Here is a 17,204-nt window from a genome sequence, read left to right on the forward strand (position 1 = left end):
AATTGTCTGCTCATTTGTCTCCATACTTAAAGACTGATTTGTACCTTGTCCTTCATTATAATCTTAGCACTGGCACACAGTAGGTACTCACTGTGCAGCAATTAGGTGAATGCTATAAACTCGCACCTCAGAAACAAGAGAAGAGAGGAATAATTGAGTTGGCAAACTACAGCTTGTGGCCAAATGAATGGAGCCCATCCCCTGTTGGCAATGTCTTTGCGCTATAAGGGCAGAGTTGAGTCGTTATGAGAGAGACTGTATGACCCTGGAAATCCTAAAATATTCACTATCTGGCTCTTCCCAGAAAGTTTGCAGATGCTTGGTTTAGAGCTCCCGCTTCCACAAAGGCCTCTTTGTGCATCCAAATAAATGACAGTGCAGAAAGAGTTGGAAAGAATGAGTTATTGCTGCTGGAGGACGGTGGGGACATTAAGTCTGATGCCCATTCGATGTCATGAGCTTCTGTGCTCGCAACTCTGAGTCCACTTGACCCCACAACCACGTTCACCTAACATCTTCGTGAATATCAACGCCAGATTATTTATTTACAAGGTGTGGCTTCACATACAACAGGGCTGGTCATAAACCCAAACGACTCCAGGGACCAGGAGGTCAAGAGAACGAGTGAGGCCACCCGGGTTGGGGAGAGCTTGTGGCATGAAGGAGGAACCACCATTCGGCTGCTTTAGCCGATGAGGAAATAGGATTTATTCAACAGAGGCTAGGGATATGGATTTTTATGTGAAATGTCTTCTTTTTTTTTAAGTTTGTTTATTTTTTTTTTCTTTTTTTCAACGTTTTTATTTATTTTTGGGACAGAGAGAGACAGAGCATGAACGGGGGAGGGGCAGAGAGAGAGAGGGAGACACAGAATCGGAAACAGGCTCCAGGCTCCGAGCCATCAGCCCAGAGCCTGACGCGGGGCTCGAACCCACGGACCGCGAGATCGTGACCTGGCTGAAGTCGGACGCTCAACCGACTGCGCCACCCAGGCGCCCCAAGTTTGTTTATTTTTGAGAGAGAGAGAGAGAGAAGGAGAGGGAGAGTGAGCAGGGGAGGGGCAGAGAGAGAGGAGGATAGAGGATCTAAAACAGCAAAGAGCCCAATGCGGGGCTTGAACTCACAAACCTAGAGATCAGGACCTGAGCCGAAGTCAGACGCTTAACCAACTGAGGCACCCAGGCGCCCCAGAAATGTCTTAATTATTAAAGTTCTGTCAGTCAACATATCAAGAGGCAAAGCTAAAATCCTGTGCACTGCTGGGGAAGGGTGGATGGTGCAGACACATTGAAGACTGACCTGGCCGTACTTGGTTCTATGAAGCACAGGTGCACGCTGTGACCAGGAAATTCTGCTCCTGAGTCTAAATCCCAAAGAGATTCTCACACAGACCATCTGGGGGGTGGGGGTGGGGTGGGGGGACATGAACCAACAAATGCAGAAACAAGTAAACAAAACAAGGGAGGGGCTTGCATAGATCAATGATGATAAAGTGCCAAGAAGGTAAATATGATTAATTATTCCCCACGCCTGAGGTCTGAAAACACGGGGAGAAGGAAGAAACAGGTCTACAACCAGATATGTTACGTGGGGTTACGTAGACAAAAAAATGGTTTGGGAATCTAAGCCCCCACGCAGGTTCAATGACCTCAAAACACCTTGCGAACCAAAAACCTTTGAGTATACTCCAAAACTTGAACCAAAACATAAACCAAAAAACTTTGAGTATGCTGCTTGGGGAGACAGAACTCAGACAATCCGGGCAGTTAATGCCAGCTTGGTGTTTTACATCACTGTCCTCCTCACAGAACAAAAATCAGCCACGTGCTAAGCAGGGGACAGAATAAAGAGGACACGGCTTCCTACTCCCCTGTAGCCATTCCTTCAGCAAGCATTAATAGGCACCAACTGTGAGCATTTCACCCTACTAGGGAGGCACAACTAACATAACTAAGTAGGCATTGCTGTTCGGTCCTCAGGGAATTCTCGATCTTGTGGGAGATTAAACTCAGACCCAAAGGGTGAAGCAACGAAACCGTCTAATACAACCAGAAAGGAGAAGTAAGTGAGAAAATGCTCCATGAGCAGAGCCGTGGCCGGAGTTTGGGGACCAGAGCCTGACGTGGACTGGGGTGATCAGAATGGTCTGTGGAGAAGGTGTCTATTAAGAGCTGCAGATTGCTACATTCGATGACAAGCCACCTGTCATCTTTTTTTTTTTTAAGTTTTATTTATTTTTGAGAGAGACAGAGACAGAGCACAAGCGGAAGAGGAACAGAATCGGAAGCAGGCTCCAGGCTCTGAGCTGTCGGCACAGAGCCCGACGCAGGGCTCGAACTCATGGACCGTGAGATCATGACCTGAGCCGAAGTCGGACACTTAACCGCCTGAGCCACCCAGGCGCCTCGATAAGCCACCTGTCATCGTGAAGTGACCAACAGGAGCAAAATAGTTGAGTGGCTTGCCCACGCTCTGCCACTGACATCCTTGCTCACGGCTGCTTGGCGTGCCATACGTTGGTTTCTTCCAAAGTCAGCAAACAGGTCTTTACCCATTGTTTGTACCTTAATATTCAAAAATGTTGCTCCCTCCTCAGACAGGGCAAAAACCACTTGATAATCTGGCGGGGAGAAGCCATCTCTAGGTATGGTACCCATCTTTTTCTGTGGAAACTAAGAGGGAAATTTTGCCAAAAAGAATGAACACAGCAGGCTTGAGACTGCAATTCTTGTTGTTTTTTTTTTATTTATTTTTTATTTTTTAATGTTTATTTTCGAGAGAGAGAGAGAGACAGAGCGCGAGTGGATTAGGGGCAGAGACAGAGGGAGACACAGAATCCGAAACAGGCTCCAGGCTCTGGGCTGACAGCACAGGGCTTGAACTCATGGGCCATAAGATCATGACCTGAGCTGAAGTCAGACACTTAACTGACTGAGCCACCCAGGCACCCCAAGATGGCAATTCTTTTTTTATATATTTTTTTAATGTTTATTTATTTTTGAGAGAGAGAGAGAGAGAGAGAGAGAGCCAGGGAGGGGCAGAGAGAGAAGGAGACACAGAATCTGAAGCAGGCTCCAGGCTCTGAGCTGTCAGCACAGAGCCCGATGTGGGGCTGGAACCCACGAACCGTGAGATCATGACCTGAGCCGAAGTCAGACGCTCAACCGACTGAGCCACCCAGGCAACCTAGAGATTCCAATTCTAAAAAGGCCCTGCTTGTGAGGTTAGCCTTTGGCTGACATGGGGAACTTAGATTTGGGAAGTTCCCAAATTAGATTTAGGATCTAATTTTTTTTTTTTTTAAGATAAAATTCTTTTTTTTTTTTAATGTTTATTTATTTTTGAGAGAGAGACAGAGTGTGAGTTGGGGAGGAGCAGAGAGAGAGAGGGAGAGACAGAATCTGAAGCAGGCTCCAGGCTCTGAGCTGTCAGCACAGAGCCCGATGTGGGGTTTGAACTCACAAACTGAGATCATGACCTGAGCTGAAGTCAGACGCCCAACTGACTGAGCCACCCAGGCGCCCCAAGGATCTAATTTAGATTTAGATCTAATTTGTTAGATTGGGAACAAATGTTCCTAACATTTGTAGAACTGGTAAGAGAGGCTCTCTGGGCCTAAACTGTTTGCACAAACACTGTGGTTGATCCTGAACACCTGCCTTCCTGCCGGGAGTCTGAAGTTTTGGAATATGCTAGGCAGAGGGCCCCTACATGATCAGCCCCCTGTAAAACGCATGAGTCTCTCTGAGTCTCTAGTGAGCTGCCCCGGTGGACGACACTGGGGGACACATGCTGTCACGGCTCATCGCAGAGAATTAAACACGTCCTGTGACTCTACTGGAAGAGGACTCTTGGGAGCCAGTGTCCTTGGACTTGGTGCTGTGTGCCTCTTCCCTTTGATGATTTTGCTTTCTAGCCTCTCACAAAACAAATCACAGCCATGAATAAGCCAGTGTGCTGAGTCCTGCGAGACCTCCTAAGGAATCACTAAATCTCAGGGTGGTCTTGTGGACCCCAGGCCTACAAATACAATCTAAATAAAAGATAATATTGGAGATTGGACTGACGTAATGGACTAAACACACACTTCTGCCTTCCGGGTGGCCTAAAAATCCATGGAATGGCAAAAAGTATTATTTTTAAAATATTAAATTGATAAGACACCTAGACACACAAACACAAAAAGAAACAGTGCCACTGGCTAACTAGAACGTCTAAGAACTTTCTGAAAGGGAGAGGGTACTCAAAACGAGATTGCCTGAGCAAAGCACAGCCCCACACCTGCCCGGGAGGAGGCCGTCATGCAGTGGGAAATGATAAGGGGCTTCAGGCTCTGAATCGGCAGAGAGAAGATGGGGCAGGGATGGAATATGACAACCCGATGAACTGGGGAACTACAGTCAGATAAGCCAGGACGACGAGACCCTTCCCCACACTCACTGAGCAGCCTACAACAAATGTTCCCTCACCTGGACTATGCACCCCACTCAGCAGCACCGTGCAACTCCTTGGCAATCTCCGGAGATGGCCTATGGCAAACAGGACAGGCGGGGAAATGGGAATTCTCAAACATAAAGACGGGCACCAAAAGGAGAGTCACTGAGTTTTTGTAACGTCACAAAATGGGGACAGCAAGTCAACAGAACATATACCCAAGGAAAGAGTTAGTCCAGCACATAGAATATTAAGACATCCTTAGGAAGATTGGAGGGGACAGTCTGTCTGTGAAAAGGAAGCAGCTGAGAGGTGAAGATCTCTACACCGTGAAATAAAAAAGCAGGGTGAGGGGCAGGACATGGAATAACGCTATTATTTGTGCAAAAAAAAAAAAAAAAAAAAAGGAGGGATTAAGAATCGTTTCATATAACATTGTATTTGCACAAGGAGACCTTGGAGGACATATACAAAACTAATAACGGGGCTACCTGCTTGTGGGGTGAGGGAGAACTAGGCAGATGGGGGAAAGGGATGGTGGGAGACCTTTCATGCATATCTTTTTAATACAGTATGATTTTTTTATTTTTTTAGATGTTTTATTTATTTTTGAGAGAGAGAGACAGAGACAGAGACAGAGTGTGAGCGGGGAAGGGGCAGAGAGAGGGAGACAGAGAAGTCGAAGCAGGCTCCAGGCTCTGAGAAGTCAGCACAGAGTCCGACACAAGGCTCGAACCCATGAACTGTGAGACCGGGACTTGAGCTGAAGTTGGACGCTTAACCGACTGAGCCACCCAGGCACCCCACATACAGTATGATTTTTGAACACTGAATAGCTTTTCTATTCTAAAAACTAAATTTTACAAAGTAGAGACCTTGAAAGTTAAATAAATGATAATCAACATGGAAAACACTCAACAGATGGACTGGTGAGTTGACTGGACAAAGCCAAACACTAGACTTGTGAGTGGGAAAATCCAAGCCAAGGAATCTCCCAAAATGCAGCCCATAAAGATAAGGAGGCAGATCACTTGAGAACAAAGTGGAAGATGAAAGAAAAAGTTGAAAAGATGAAAGTGAAACATGAAAGATGAATTGAGAAATTCTGATACCCATTTAATAGGAATTCCAGAAAAAGAAAATAAAAGACAATGGAGGCAAGGAAATACCCAAAGAGAAACTTCCCCCGTGCCACAGAAATGCGTGAATCTATGGAAAGAAAGGGGCCACTAAGCACTGAGCAGAAAGAACAAAAGAGAACTATCCCCCTGGACAAATAGTAAAATGTTCCAACACCAAGAAAAAAGAAAAAATGGTTAAGCTTCAGAGAAAATAAACAGGTTCACTACAGAGAAATGGAAATCACACTGTAGAAACTTCTCATCCACGACTCTAGATACCAGCAGATAATGAAGAATTATCTCCAAAATGCAGAGGTTTTAACCTGGAATCCTATCCTCAGCCAAGAGTACTCAGGCAGAAAAGCAAAATAAAAAATACTTTAAACGTGCAAAGGCTCAGAAAGTTTACCACCCACAAAATCTCAGGTGAAAAAACAAAGTTACTTGAGGATTCACTTAAGGAATAATGAATCCACAAAGTAGAAAAACAAGATTTGAAAGAACCAATGAAGAGCAAATAATTGGCAAAACTTATAAATGATGAGTAAATAGTCAGTAAAACATGGCTGCTTATGCATAATGTAAAAAAAAAAACAAAAACAAATTCCGTATGATCTTAATACGAGGCAGAATTAAAATCAGGTTAAGGTTCACTCTTGCTTTACTCACGAAGGGTTCATATATACAGATTACTTTAAACACCAAGGGAAAAAAATGTTTAGATATGTGTGAAAATTTAAGGGTAGCAAAAGAGCTCGATTTCATTTATCATAAGGGAAATACGAATTAAAACCTCAATGTGATACCCACCAGGATGACTAAAATCTTTTTTTTTTTTTTCAACGTTTTTATTTTTATTTTTGGGACAGAGAGAGACAGAGCATGAACGGGGGAGGGGCAGAGAGAGAGGGAGACACAGAATCGGAAACAGGCTCCAGGCTCTGAGCCATCAGCCCAGAGCCCGACGGGGAGCTCGAACTCACGGACCGCGAGATCGTGACCTGGCTGAAGTCGGACGCTTAACCGACTGCGCCACCCAGGCGCCCCATGGATGACTAAAATCTAAAAGACGGAAATTACCAAGAGATGGCAGCTACCATGTATGTTTCTCAGGTACATAACTTAGAAACTGTCAATATTTACTTAAACCCTAGGCATGTGCTATGACCAAGCAATTCTCCTCCTGGATATACACACTCAACAGACATGCATACATTCATCCAACAAATGACAGGTACTAGAATGTTCACAGCAGCACTATTCACCGTATCCCCAAACTGCAAACAACCCAATTGTCAATCATGTAAAATGGGTTTCTACATCGTGGATACACACATGATGGAATACATACAGCAAGGAGAACGGACAAACCACAACTACACTCAGAACTACAGACAAATCACACAACTGTAAGGTTGAAGGCAAGAAGCTGGATATAAAAGGGCACATACTATATGATTCTATTGATGTAAAGTATGAGAATAGCTAAAACGAATCTACTGTGTTAGAAATCAAGACAGTGGGGGCACGTGGGTGGCTCAGTCAGCTGGGTGTCCAACTTCGGCTCAGGTCATGATCTCACTGCTCATGAGTTCGAGCCCCGCGTCGGGCTCTGTGCTGACAGCTCGGAGCCTACAGCCTGCTACAGATTCTGTCTCCATCTCTCTGCCCTTCCCCTGCTCGCTCGCTCACTCACTCTCTCTCTCTCTGTCCCTCAAATATAAAAAATAAAAAACATAAAAAAATAAAAAGAAATCAGGATAGTGGTTATCCTTGGGGGTGGGACACATGAGGGCAGATTCCAGAGTGTTGGAAAGGTTGTTTCTTGTTCTGAGTGTTGGTTATATGTGTGTTCAGCCCGTCCAAATTCATGGAGCTATACACTTAATATGTGTGTACCTTTAAACATTTATGTTATACCTCCATAAAGGGTGCCTGGGTGGCTCAGTAAGTTGGGCTTCTGACTCTTGATTTTGGCTCAGGTCATGGTCTCACAGTTGGTGAGATCGAGCCCCGTGTCGGGCTCTGCTCAGACATCGCAGAGCCTGCTTGGGATTCTCTTTCACCCTCTCTGTTTGCCCCTCCCCTGCACATGCACGAATGTGCTTTCTCTCTCAAAATAAGTAAATAAACTTTATTTAAAAAAATTAAAAAGTATCTAAAAACATAACTTCAAAAATACATGTAAATAGATAAGCACTATTTACAGGTGGTCTGTAAGTATACATATTACAAAAACTAATAGAAATAGAACAAAAGAAACCCACTGGGAATCATAGTGGAAAACTTTAACACAACTCTCAGAATCAACAGATCAAACAGAGAAAAAGTAAGCTAAGGAGACAGAGAACATAATTTGTAATTAATAAATTGGAAATAAATCTACAATTTCATGCAGAAAAATGTCACAAAAACTGACAGCTCATTAGATTACAAACTAATTTCTGTTTTCTCATCTACATCCTTCTTTCAGCAATACGGCAGACTAGAGATCCCAAAGCCTTCCAGGCACAAAACATCTTTAAAAACTGCTAAGGGAAAAAAACAAACAAACAAACAAACTACAACAACTTTAAAATCAATGGACTAGAGAAACCTAGTGAAGCCAAAATTCAAGAGTGCTGGCAAAATAAAGGCATTTTCAGATATTATAAAAACAGAATGCATCATCATTGAAGGAACTTCTAAAGAATGTACTTCAGGGAGAAGGAAAATGATTCAAAGTGATATAAGAAGGAATGGAGAGTGAATGGGGCACCTGGGTGGCTCAGTCCGTTAAGCGTCTGATTTCAGCTCAGGTCATGATCCCACACTCCGTGAGTTCGAGCCCCGCGTCAGGCACTGTGCCTGGAGCCTGCTGCAGATCCTGTGTCTCCCTCTCTCTCTGCCCCTCCCCTGCTCATGCTCTGTCTCTCTCTGTCTCAAAAATAAATAAAAAAAAAAAAAAAAAGACGGAATGGAGAGTGAAGAAGACAGATAAACAGGTACAGAAGTCTAACAAATATTGACCCAGAAAATCGGTATAATAGTAACATCAGCAATAATGTCCAATTTATTTATTTTCTTTTTTTTTTTTTGCATTTATTTATTTTTGAGAGACAGAGAGAGACAGAGCACGAGTGGGGGAAGGGCAGAGAGAGAGAGGGAGACACAGAATCAGAGGCAGGCTCCAGGCTCCGAGCTGTCAGCACAGAGCCCAACGCGGGGCTCGAACCCACGAACCGTGACATCATGACCTGAGCCGAAGTCGGACGCTTAACGGACTGAGCCACCCAGGCGCCCCAATAATGTCCAATTTAAAGGACTGAAGTAGTTACAGAGCTTAACACCAAATGGGAGGTAACTGGAGTGAAAATATTAGAAGTCCTTGCCTTGTTCAGAAGGAGGACTGATAGATTACATAAACGATCTAAGCCTTCAAATTCAAAAGGCTAGAACTTGCAAAAATAAATTCAAATGAAGTAGGAAGATTAAGAATGTACGTTACTGACGTAGAAAAAGAAAAGTAACGGGATTAATCAATAAATCCAGAACTGGCGCTTTGGAAAGATAATGAAATAAGCAAGGAGGAAGCAAGCCTGACCGATACAAAAAAAGAGAAAAGGCACACACACAAGAGTGTGAACAAGACGAACACACCATAAATGTGGAAGAACTATTTTCCTGCAACAGAAGACTATCTACAACATTATGCGAACACACATTAAATTCCAATAATGTTAATGATTTTCTGGGCAGATATAAAGCACTAGATTGACTTTGGAGAAACAGAAAACCTGAGGAAAATCAATGGTCGTGGAAAAAATAGAAAAGATAGTTAAGTACTGATATCAACTTCTTTTTTTTTTTTTTTTTTTTTTTGATATCAACTTCTTAAAAAAATATGATCACCAGCAGCCCAGGCAGCCTGCAGTCAGATTCTGCCAAACTTTAAGGAACAGATAATTCTTCTGCTCCACAGCAAAGAAAACGATGGAAAACTTCCCAACTGATTCAGTGAGGACATAATCAGCATAATTATAAACTCAGACCAAAAAAGGGGGGCAGGAGGGAAAAGTTACCGATCTCGCTTATAAATATAAATGCTAAAACTCTAATTAAATGTTAGCTTATTGAATCTATCAAACAACCCAAAAGTGCATTTTAATTTATGCCAGGATTTTAGTGACGGAAAATCTAGCCGTATAATCACCGATGTTATCAACTTTAAGAAGAAAACTACACAGTCATATCAATACATGTGATACACAAGCACTTGGGGGGGGGGGGGATGATTCAACACTGACTCCTAACTTTTTTTTTTTTTTTTTCAACGTTTATTTATTTTTGGGACAGAGAGAGACAGAGCATGAACGGGGGAGGGGCAGAGAGACAGGGAGACACAGAATCAGAAACAGGCTCCAGTCTCTGAGCCACCAGCCCAGAGCCCGACGCGGGGCTCGAACTCACGGACCGTGAGATCGTGACCTGGCTGAAGTCGGACGCTTAACCGACTGCGCCACCCAGGCGCCCCATAACTTTTGAAACTCTTAGTAATTAGGCATAAATGAAAACTTACTTAATATGGTAAGAATATATTTAGTGAAGATCGCCTTGGATCACTGCCCTAAAACCGAGCCCGAAACAAACTGTCCTAGCTAACCTTAATAGCCAGGACTGTGGAGACGGTGGTCAATGGAAAATAAGAGATAAGTACAAACATTGGTAAGAGACGTCTGCTCCCTTTGAACAGATGAAGAGAGAGTATTTGCCTACAACAACCAAACAAGTCAACTGAAAAACTATTAAAACGGATAGAGTTTCGTATGAAGGCTCAGCTTCAGATCTAGCCTAAGCTACCAAATTAAACGTGCTTGCTCTCTCAAAGGTACTACGCAAAGCTGTTTTCTGTGGAGTAAGACCTTAAGGTTGACAAACTTGCTCTGTCTCTCCTCCCCCGTCTTAAACGTTGCAAAAGCTTCGTGTTTGCAACCGGATAACCAAAATCTTCTCAAACCAAAATTTGTCCTGAAGAGTCGAGTTGTACCTCCCCTCAAAAACACGTTATCTCCTGCCTCCAGCTACCGCAGTTACTAATGGATAAGCATGTCAACCAGTCCAACATAATTCTTCCGATAGAGGGCAAGGAAGAGCACCTTCGCAGTAATTTTTTTTTTCCCCAAGCCTTATACTGCTTATTATATAAACTTACGTGCTGAAAACTGCAGCTCGCTCAAAATAAAAATGAGATATGCAGGGTCAAACTTCCTTTAAAAAAAGGGGGGGGGGGACCTAAAACTCATTTCATTTCAAACACATTTGGGAAGGAGGTCGTTGCTGTTGCACTCCTGGCAGGCTCCGCATCACCGGGCCACCCCTAAGCATCCAAACGGTCCCCCAGGGCTCACAGGTGCACCGCGCTGTGGCACCGCCGGCTGACCCGGGAGAAGCACGGCCAGCGCCTTCCCCGGTCACCCCAGGCCAACAGGGGGATCGGAGCTCTGTGGACGCGGAGGATGGCCAAGGGTTACCCGGTCCCCGACATACACGCATCCCCCGGACAGCACCAGGAGAAAGGTGCGGGAGGCTCCGGGGGCCGGGAGAGCCCCGGCCGGGCGTGCCCACGCCCCTGTCCCACCGCGGCGAGGGTTGGGGGCGCCTCTCAGGGCCGCAGTCCTCTGGGGTCACCTGGCCCTCTGTCCTGGGCTCCTACGCCAACCCCTGGGGCCCGGAAGGGAGGGGGGCGGCCCCCTGCCGCTGCCACCTGCGGCACCGGTCCCGCAGTTCCCGGGCTTGGTGGGCAGGACAGGGTAGGAGGTCCGTCCCGGGCTGGGGGCGGGACCCGCCGGGCGGTGGGGGACCGGGGCCACCGCAGCGACAACGGCAACAGCGCGTCTTCCGTCTCGGACGGACAGTCCTGCGCCCCGCTGCCTGGACCCTCGGACCCCAGGGTTCGCCCGCCCGACCCGGGAAGACGACGCAGCTGAGGCGCAAAAGAGCCGGCGACCAGCGCGGCGCCTACTCACCGGCTCCGCTCGCTCCCGCCGCGCCGCCGCAGCCCGCAGCCGCCGCGGCTCCCCGAGCTCACGGATGCTCCGCGAAAGGTCCCTGGGATCCTACCCGCGCCTCCCGCAGGCGCCTCCAGGGGGCGGGCGAGAGCCGGCGCGAGGCATCCTGGGAGATGTAGTCCTGCGGCCGCTGCACATTCACCCTCGCAGCTCTCCATCCACGAACTGGTGGTGGTCCTTTCTTCCCCCGTGCTTCCTCTCTGTCTCCCTCAGGGGCTCACCTCCGCTTCTAGCTAATAAGTGTGGGAACGCTCCAGTCGAGCCCTGGGCCTCCTCTCCTCGCTCTAGATCAGTGGTTCTCAAAATGTGGTGGTACCTGCACCAGCAGCTTCAGCATCGTCTGGGAACTTGGTAAAAATGACAATTCTCCATCACAGGGAGGCTATTCAGTTTTTCCTGTATTAAAATCTGGGGGTGTGGCCCAGAAATCTGCATTTTGAAAACCCTTCGAGTGATCATAATTGCTCTCCACAGCCTTGCCAAGGTACTTGCTCCTCTATCGCCCCCTTGCCAAGGTACTTAACATTACACTTGTGGCATTAGTTACCCACACACATACACCCGTATATCCTTTCGTACACTGGGGGAGACCCAGACAGTTTATGTCCCAACCCAGACCTCTCCTCTGACCCCAGACCTCTCCTCTGACCCCAGCCCTCATTGTTTCAATGTCCACCCAACATCTCCTCCAGGATGCCTCTGAGACACCTGAAATCCACCGGATCACGACAAAATTCATGATCTTTACTTCCCTCCATCTAGTTCTCCTGCATTGTGCCTATGGCCACAGGCTAAAAACTGCCCACTGCAGTTATAGACATGGAAGGCACTTGAAACCGTAGTGAAAGCTACAGGGGTGGAATGCCAAGAACCCTGAGTCATAGTTGAAGGAGAGAGGAGGGAGGAATAGAGGAGGCAGGATGAATAACCAACTTCTGCAAGATGTGGTGGGGAAGGGAAGAAGAGGTACTGATGGCTGGGGATGGAAGCGTGGCTGAGGAACGATTTTTTTAAAGACGTTTAAATATTTATGAAAAGAATCCAGTTGAGAAAGAGCTTCTGACCATACAGGAGAGGAAAGGGTTTTTCATACTGTATGATTCCTGAAAAGATTGTATATATGTGAGGTTGGAGGTGGAGTCCCAGGCACAAGCAGAAGGATGAGCCTCGACTAGTGGTTCTCAACCAGGGGGGATTTACCTCCCACCCCCACCCAGGAAAATGTGCTAATGTCTGGAGACATTTTTGATTGTGACTAGGGGTGCTATTGGCATCTAATGGGTAGAGGCCAGGGATGCTGCTAAATATTCTGCAACGCACAGCTACACACACACACACACACACACACACACACACACACACCAAAGAATGTTCCAGCCTAAAATGTCAATGATGCTGAAGTTGAGAAGTCCTGGCTTGGACAGCAGCCTGTTCTGTTGTATGAGGCAGGAAGAAAGAAAGAAGAAAAAGCCAGAGTTTTCTCTGGAAAGGAAGAGAGGGAGTTGTCTATGAGGATAGATAGGTGTGGTGTGTGTGTGTGTGTGTGTGTGTGTGTGTGTGTGTGTGTGTATCAAATGCTGAATCATAGGAGCTAAGCTGCATAAGAAGACAAGTAGGAGAGGGAGAGAGCTGAATGGTGGAGAAGTGGGTTCAACAGACTGGGAATCTTGATGGGGGTCCGAGATTTATTTATCTTATTGGAGTAATCGAAGAAGCAACCTGGAAAGGAATTTCCGGTAAGAGAATAGAGATGGTTGCTGATGACCAGGTCAGGATGTGAGGACAGATGGCTAATGTGGAGTGGAGGCAGGCCACCGAGTACCCTTATGTAGTTTGTGCAGTGAGCAGCACAGCCCTGCTGGAGTAGTGGGGTGAATAGAGGAGCTGAGGTCATACACGTGGATGTGGAAACAGCCATCCACATGGCAGATCACTTTTTACATTACTATGAGTGACATCTTTGGTGAATAAGAGAGTAGAAAGATGGGGTACCTGGGTGGCTCAGTCGGTTAGGCATCCAGCTTCAGCTCAGGTCATGACCTCATGGTTCATGAGTTCGAGTCCTGCATCAGGCTCTGTGCTGACAGCTCAGAGCCTAGAGCCTGCTTCAGATTCTCTGTCTCTTTCTCTCTCTGCCCCTCCCCCACTCACATTCTGTCTCTCTCTCTCTCAAAACTAAACGTTAAAAACTAAATACATAAAATAATCTTTATAAACAAGTAAACAAATAAATAAATAAATTTTAAGAGAGAGTGGTAGAGTTCTAAAACTTCCAGGGGTTAGGGGCGCCTGGGTGGCTCAGTCGGTTAAGTGGCCGACTTCGACTCAGGTCATGATCTCGCGGTCTGTGAGTTCGAGCCCCGCGTCGGGCTCTGTGCTGACAGCTCAGAGCCTGGAGCCTGTTTCAGATTCTGTGTCTCCCTCTCTCTGACCCACCCCCGTTCATGCTCTGTCTCTCTCTGTCTCAAAAATAAATTAAAACGTTAAAAAAATAAAATAAATAAATAAATAAAACTTCCAGGGGTTAGAGTCTTTTGTTTCTGACCGGGTCATTAAAGTTTAGTTTTGTTTCATTGTGATCAGCGATCAGAGATCAATGTTGTCTTACTACTTTGCATCTTTTAAATACTTGAGTTTTCTTTGCGGCCTAAACTAGAGTCCATTTTTGTGAATGCTTTAAGGGCCCTGGAGAGGAATGCATATTCCGTTTTTGGCATATAGATTTTAACACATATCAATGAAATGTAACTTATTAATTATGTCATGTGGACCTTCCATGTCCTTACATGTATTTTGACCTGATATAATCTGAGAGAAGTAAATTAAAACCTTTATACTATCTGGGCGCCTGGGTGGCTCAGTCAGTTGAGTGTCCAATTTCAGCTCAGGTCACAATCTCTGGGTTCGCGAGTTCGAGCCCCGCATCAGGCTTGCTGCTGTCAGCACAGAGCCCCCTTCAGGTGTTCTGTCCCCCTCTCTCTCTCTCTGCCCTCCCCCACTCATGTTCTCTCTCAAAAATAAAATAAACATTAAAAAAAAACTTTACTACTATTGCATTTTTATTTCTCCTTATTTCTGTGGAGTCCTGCTTTGTAAATGATGATGCTATGTTATCTGTGCACAAATATCCTTATATTCTTGTGAATTGTCCCTTTAAATTATAAAATGACCCTTGTCTCATTTGATGTTTTTGACCTTTGCCCTGACTTTAACCTTGTCTGATGTTAATGACAAGCCTACTAAATTTTGTTTGCTGTCAGCCCAATACAGCTCTGCCCTTCTGTTTTCTTCTTTTCTGAAGCCTTTGTAGTAGGCAAATCCCTTGAATCGAACATCAAGTTTTGTTTTGTGATTTAATCTGAAAGTCTTTTTTCTTGGAATAGATGGGTTTAGCCCTATTCATGTAATGGTTATGTTGTTTTATGCCGTGTTTTCATAGCCTTTCAAGTTCTTCTTTACCCTTTTCTTATGTGCTTGGTGTTTGCTTTGCTGTGTTGGGTGTGTTTCTCCTGAGGATTTGGAGGGTTTAAGTTTTATTCAAAAGGTTGCCTTTACAACTGTAATTGTACATAATACCCTCAGTCCTCTACCGCTCCAGACTGTTTCCGTTTACTGCTTGTTGAACAACAATAACAGAGTACGTTTCCTTTTTCTTTATCCCTCCTGTCTCCACATCCAATGTCAAAGGAATTTATATTTCTTTAATGTTTGCTTTTTTTGTTGTTTTTTTTAATTTTTATTTTTGAGAGAGAGAAAATGAACAGGCAGGGGCACGGGGGGGGGGGGGGGGGGACAGAGGATCTGAAGCAGGCTCTGCACTGGCGAGCCCCATGTAAGGCTTGAACTCATGAACCCAGAGATCATGGCCTGAGCCAAAGTTGGTCACTCAACCAACTGAGCCACCCAGGCCACCCCGGTGTCTGCTTTTTTCTTAAAATTAAATATGTTTACACATACTTCTATTACTTGTTTAGAAAATTTTTTTTCTAATGTTTATTTATTTTTTGAGAGAGGAAGAGACAGAGCACAAGCAGAGGAGGGGCAGAGAGAGAGGGAGACGCAGAATCCCAAGCAGGCTCCAGGCTCTGAGCTGTCAGCACAGAGCTCGATGCTGGGCTCGAACTCATGAGCCTTGAGATCATGAACTGAGCCAAAGTCGGATACTTAAACAACTGAGCCACTTGGGCACCCCTTGATCTTTTTTTATCTGCTTTAAATGAAATATTTCCACCCCTGGCTATAAAAAATGAGGAACTCAATATGCTTTAAAGACCCCTTCCTTTACTTTCCCTTCTCATCCCAATTTTTGTTAGTTAGACCACTTCTACATTACTGGGTCTGTAAAATCATACATTCTGCTCTGTAATCATCAGCCCCACATTTGTGTTCATCTGGGTCCTCCGGGTGAGCAGACTCAGAACCCCCACAGTGATTTCACCAAAGTGTCCCCACCCCCCTCGCCACACACTTATTTTGTGGCATCCCATCCTGTGATCCATCCCATCTCGTGATGTCATCTTGAGATCTCATCTTGTGGAGATCTTGCTTTAGTTTTTTTCAAGCACAATTTATGGAAATGATAGTCGCTGAGTTTCTCGCGTTCAAAAACGTTTGTTGCCTTTATCCTGAAAAGGTTTGGCTGAATACAAAATTCTTGAGCGGTACTTTATTTCTTGAGAAATGTGTATGTATTGCTTCATTGTCTTCTCTGCCACGATGATACCTGAAACCAGCCTGATTTTCTTTTTTTTCTTACAAGCGATGTAAATGCCTTGCTGCCCCAAGAATTACTTCTTTGTTTATGAAATCCATGAACTTCACTGTTACACATTTTGGAATTATCATTGCGGGTGGATAGTTCCTGGGAAAAAAATGGACTGGCTGTGTGGATTCAGCTCATCTTTTTAATTTGGTCATTTTTCTTAGATCTTTTTTTTTTCTTTTTTAAGTAATCTCTACACTCAACATGAGGCTGGAACTCATCACCCCAAGATAAAGAGTCATATGCTTTACCGACTGAGCCATCCAGGGACCCCCAAAACGAATACTAAGGATGAGTCATGTTTTTGTCGTAGGATCACTTAATGACTAGTTCATTCCACAAATTGTTTAGCATACGTTCATTAAGCAACTCTAGGCCAGGTACTATTCTGGGCCCAGGGACTAGAGGTTTTTGTTTTTGTTTTGTTTTGTTTTGTTTTAAATAAGCTCTACGCCCAACATGGTGCTAGAACTCACCACCCCAAGATCAAGAGTCACATATTCTACCAAATGAGCCAATCAGGCACCCCATTTCTCTTAAATCTTTAAATATTTCTTCTAATACGTTATTTTCATCTAATTCTAGGGTAAATAAGCACCCTATTCCCATTGTTCGTAGGACGGGTTTTGTATATTCGGGTCTACTGTCACCTTGGTGGTAAACTTGGCCAGCTCCTCCTGAGAGATCTAGTTTTCTCCCGTTTGATTTCAGGAGCTTCTGTCAGCCCTCTCTTGTTTCTGTTCATTTGTCTGAGAGAGAGAAAGAGAGAGCAGGGAAGGGGCAGAAGGAAAGGGAGAGAGAGAATCTTAAGCAGGTTCCATGTTCCAGGGCGGAGCCCGA

General features: G+C 45.1%; 1 protein-coding gene and 1 long non-coding RNA gene across 2 annotated transcripts in view; both read right to left on the bottom strand.

Moving 5' to 3' along the window:
- The window catches only part of SPECC1 (sperm antigen with calponin homology and coiled-coil domains 1), a 288,182-nt gene extending 276,543 nt beyond the window's left edge, over positions 1 to 11,639 (bottom strand). The window contains exon 1 of the mRNA XM_086686136.1: positions 11,561 to 11,639. The gene's annotated coding sequence lies outside the window, so the exon portion shown is untranslated. The remainder of the gene's footprint in view (positions 1 to 11,560) is intronic.
- Positions 11,640 to 15,863: 4,224 nt separating this feature from the next.
- Positions 15,864 to 17,174, bottom strand: LOC147574062 (uncharacterized). The gene is made up of 2 exons (XR_015243693.1): positions 17,015 to 17,174; positions 15,864 to 16,463 (listed from the first exon to the last, which is right to left on the bottom strand). It is a non-coding gene; the product is annotated as an uncharacterized LOC147574062 (long non-coding RNA).
- Between the last annotated feature and the right edge of the window lie 30 nt (positions 17,175 to 17,204).

The sequence above is a fragment of the Puma concolor genome, chromosome E1 (genome assembly GCF_028749965.1).
Source record: "Puma concolor isolate L17-30 chromosome E1, mPumCon1.1.hap2, whole genome shotgun sequence".
In the NCBI taxonomy this organism is placed as follows: domain Eukaryota; kingdom Metazoa; phylum Chordata; class Mammalia; order Carnivora; family Felidae; genus Puma; species Puma concolor.